Raw genomic sequence first — 4,541 nt, 5'->3', positions numbered from 1 at the left:
TTGGGTAGAAATGTGAAATCTCTGTATTTGAAGTGCAGAATAGTTCTTCCTAGGTATCTTACGTCAAGGGGACACTGTTTAAATTATGATCACTTTAAATAGCACTCCCATAAATCTAAAAACTTTTATGCATACAACAAAACATTCCTACATTTGAAGACATTAAAAAAAATCACAGGTGACTCATCCGATCATTTTATATATTAATAAATATTATGACATATATGTGAACACATCACGAATCATATAGGTGTACCAAGAGGCAATTTATGCCTCTCTTAAGTATGTACTGACATAACCTAATATACTAAAATGGGAAGGGGCGTTTAGTCACTGAAATATGCATCGTGTAACAAAGATGAAGAAAATACATGGCTTGTGCCCATCATAAAAAAGATTCAGACTGAAGGCTTAGCTTTGGTTTTTATTCAATTAAATTGTTAAACTGTGCACAGTGATTTTTTTTTAGAACTTGAGACATTTGTGATGTTGGCTGTTTAAATCTTTGTTACCTTCGCTGTGAATTGAAATTGTACATATTTAGTAAATCATGCAGACAAAACAAACTTTTTAGACAATATTTTTATTGGAGAGTTTTCTTTTCCTGTATCCATGTTAAAAAAAAAAAAAAGACCTCCTTTCCCAAAATAAAAATGTCAATACTAAATTTAAAGAAGTATAAAGGAATGATTGCTTCCTTTAGAGCTAAATATTTAAATAAACATGGAGATCATTGGCAACCTGTTCTTTTGGGTTAATAGGCCGTGTCCAATTTTTTGGGTCTGATGTTTCAGAGGGCCTCTGTTTCAGGGTTGAAGATGATCTATTAATCTCTGAATTCAACAAATGCTATTGAATAACAGAAATAAATCCCTCAGTCTTCATTTGTATGTGAAATACGGAGCTAGAGGAATGACACTGGGATGTCATGATGCTGAATATGCCACAAACTAAAACTCTCTCGATTAAAACAGGCGCCCACCACCCATAATCTAGTATGACATGTTAAAATGCTCCAAAATATTGGAAATATAAAATGCACACAACTGTTCCCATTTGGCCTTGAGATGAATATGACAAAGATTCTGATAATTTTAGTCAAAGAAAATGATGAGTAAAGAGTACATGAAGATTAAAGCAGTGACAAATGATCTTTTAAGTGTTCTAATTGGTCTTTCTCATTCATATCTTTGATTCTACAGAAATTGCAAATCCTGATGGTCCTGATTTGTAAGAGTACCCATCAGCTTTCTCTCTTTCACTTCACAGAATATGCCTGTTAGATTTGGAACGAAGAATAAGCCCCCAAAATGTTAAAAATAGACTACTGCCCTGGCAGGAAATTTAGCATTGGCAAGCCCAGAACTCAGAAGGAATTGATCTAACATAAGGAAACATTCAAAGAAAGATTTGTGCATTACTATCCTGTTCTGACCATTTTCAGAGTGGTCAAATGGAAAGATGAGAGAGAGAGAGAGAGAGAGAGAGAGAGTGTGTGTGTGCATAGGTTTTGTAGACTTGGTATGTGTACAGTGAATATTTAGTGTTAAAAAGCAACACTAGAGGTGAAAAGAGCTGGAATGGAGTGTTTTTTGAGACATTTTATAAATCATATTGTTATCTTGCACAAATGAGAAACACTTAAAATGTTGGTACTGGAAAAATAAAAGGTTCAGAAGACAACATCGCAAAAAAAAAAACACTATGTAATTTATAAGATAGGCCAACAGTAAAAGAGAGAAAATATTAATTCACCTTTACTCTTTTTATAAGAAACTTAGATTTTAGCTTATGACCTTTCCTTAGAGGAGAATCAGTTTTACCCATTCCTAAAATGGTCTTGTTATAGGGCAAACAAGCATAGTTATACTCCATTCTAGTTTTGTTTAGGAAAAGAGGAATAGAGTCTTCAAATTACTTGGAAAAAATATACACGAATAAAGGGATATAAATTTAGAGAGGAAACTCGAGAACATCCCTACACTCAGAGAAAACGTTATGTGTGTTTAGTGACCACAAGCAACTTAGACCTTGGTTTCTACATCTCTTCTGAAAGATACCACTTCCAACACAAACAATATTTCCCAACTCTGTAGTGCAGCCCAGGATTGGTGCAGACATAAAGGGAGAACACCAACTATTGAATAACCCTCAACCACTTCCTGCAGTCCTGAAACATCCAGTGGAGGTCAACCACTGCATTATTGAACATGCTTAGAAAGTGTGAGCTCATGAGTTTCCGGCTGAAGGTACATCTAAGCAAGAGGGGGAAAAGAGAAGTACAAGCCACCCTGCCCAGCTTTTTTTTTTTTTTTTTTTTAACACTTAAAATGCCATTTCTGGAGAAAGTAGGTCTTAGAATAATCAGCCTAACATCCGAGTAAACACTTTTTTTTTTCTTTTTCCGTAACATAAAGTGGGTTTCTGTGACTAAAGACAATTCCATGCAAAGGAACATTTCAGTCGATTTAGAATAAGTGGTGATGGAACATTAAAGAAAAAACTCTTATTGAACAAGAAGAGTCCTAACCACAAGGGCTGCTTATTATGTACTACCTTGGTTTTGAAGATGGAAATTAAAATAAGGATTCGTACAAATAGTTTTCCAGGAATTGTCCTGATCCCTTGAGTCACATGCTTTAACCTACAGATCGCTCTATGAACATGCTATAAACTCCTCTATGGCCCGACCACATTGTAACACGTTTGGTGTCTGCATTAGAAGTGTCCAAAATCTTGTTCTTGTTCTTTAATAAAACTCTCCTATGACTTGGGTAAGGAAGAGAATCTTTATGTGTGTCACACTTGGAAAAATAAAAGCAGTTAATGCACCAGCCACATCTTGTAGATAAGGAAGCTGAAGCCTACCTATCCTTGAGACCACACTGGTTATTGGTTTGTTTCTATTCCTGAATGGTCTAGAAAGCCCTTGAGCATAGACTGTCGCAACCCCAGCCTCCTGACAGTGCTCTCTTCAACATGTCACGGTGGAACCCTCCTTCAAACGCCTATGGAAGCATCGAAAGAAACCAGCTAGTTTCCCCGCTTCCCGCCAGCAGTCTGTCCTGGTCCACCAGAATTCTTCATGCACGGATGGAATGGAAATAATCGACCTTGGAAAGGCGGTATTACTCCGATCACATCATCATCTGAGGGTCCTTCAGGCTCCGGGACTAGCATCTCCTCCAACGGAGAGACGGAGACCTGCTGGATTCTGAAGCATCCGAGGTGGTCAGAGGAAGCAGCAAGGCCCGGGGTACCAGGGGCGGCAGGAGCGTCCTGCACCTGCAGTGGGACTACTCTGAGATCGAGGGCCAAGGCGAGAACACCCGGGGGCAGAGATCTTGTCTCATCTGAGGCCTTGGCTTTTAAAGTTCTGGGGCTCAGAAGGAATAAAAGCCCAAGTCGTTCCTAGCAGAGCGGAGTCCCGAAGCCGGGTCTCCATAGATGCCTTATTGCCTCTACCGGTGCTTCTAACCCTTCCTCGATTCTTCTGTCCTGTAATGTTCAGCGATCCTAAGGATGACCCTAACCCTGCGGAGCAGCCACCGGGTTGCAGGCCCCTGTCTGCGTGCCTGGCGAGCGAGGGCGCCTGCTGGGCGCTGCAGGCTCACCTCCGAAGGGTGGGTTGGGGGGAGGCAGGGTCCCAGGCCCCGCGGGGGATGTCGGCTGCGCCAGCCCGGGCCTGCCCTCCCCAACCCCGGGCGCATCCTCTCCCTGAGCACAGAAGAACGTGTCCCTCGGTGGCTGCCCAGCCGCGGAGTGATGCTGCGCCCCCGCACTTTCCTGAGCCCTGCGAGGACAGGGGCGCGGTCAGCTCCACCCTGAGGGGCCTAGTTGTGGGGGAGGGAGCGGAAAACAGAAACGATTAGGTTAACCGTAAAAGATGATGTAAAAGTGAAAGGGGGGGGGGCTGGGAGGCTCAGCGGTTGGGGCTCTGCCTTTGGGTCAGGGCGTGACCCCGGGGTCCCGGGATCGAGTCCCGCATCGGGCTCGCTGCATGGAGCCTGCTTCTCCCTCTGCCTGTGTCTCTGCCTCTCTCTCTCGCTCTCTCTCTCTCTCTCTCTGTCGCTCGTGGATAAATAAAATCTTTTTAAAAAATAATGTGAATGAGAAGGAATCGGGGGCCAGGCCACCTCAGCGGGAAGGGGTAGAGGGGGGCGTGCCAGGCAAGGGTCTCTCGGAAGCAGCAGTGCCTGAGGCAGGCTGCGGGGCTGGGAGGTGCGGAGGGAGTGCTCCCGGAGGAGGGTGCACGGCCCGGGGGCGAGGTGCTCGGGCCTGTGCATGCTGCGGGGCTGGGAGGTGCGGAGGGAGTGCTCCCGGAGGAGGGTGCACGGGCCGGGGGGCCAGGAGCTGGGGCCTGGCAGGCTGCGGGGCTGGGAGGTGCGGAGGGAGTGCTCCCGGAGGAGGGTGCACGGGCCGGGGGGCCAGGCACTGAGGCCCGTGCAGCGTAAAGAGGCCGGCGGAGGACCGACCGTGCAGCTGGGGAGGGACACCGGGGGCGGGGGGGTGGGGAGGCCGGCGCGCGGGGCAGAGAGCCC

General features: G+C 45.4%; 1 protein-coding gene across 1 annotated transcript in view; it reads left to right on the top strand.

The window, feature by feature from the left end:
* ZEB2 (zinc finger E-box binding homeobox 2) overlaps nucleotides 1-740 on the top strand; it is a 138,089-nt gene extending 137,349 nt beyond the window's left edge. Inside the window, exon 10 of the mRNA XM_038565130.1 lies at nucleotides 1-740. This exon is cut by the window's left edge and continues 4,969 nt beyond it. The gene's annotated coding sequence lies outside the window, so the exon portion shown is untranslated.
* The last annotated feature ends 3,801 nt before the right edge of the window (nucleotides 741-4,541 follow it).

The sequence above is a fragment of the Canis lupus genome, chromosome 19 (genome assembly GCF_011100685.1).
Source record: "Canis lupus familiaris isolate Mischka breed German Shepherd chromosome 19, alternate assembly UU_Cfam_GSD_1.0, whole genome shotgun sequence".
In the NCBI taxonomy this organism is placed as follows: Eukaryota; Metazoa; Chordata; class Mammalia; order Carnivora; family Canidae; genus Canis; species Canis lupus.
The sequence above is the reverse complement of the archived record's forward strand: the minus strand, read 5'-3'. Positions and strand labels throughout refer to the sequence as shown.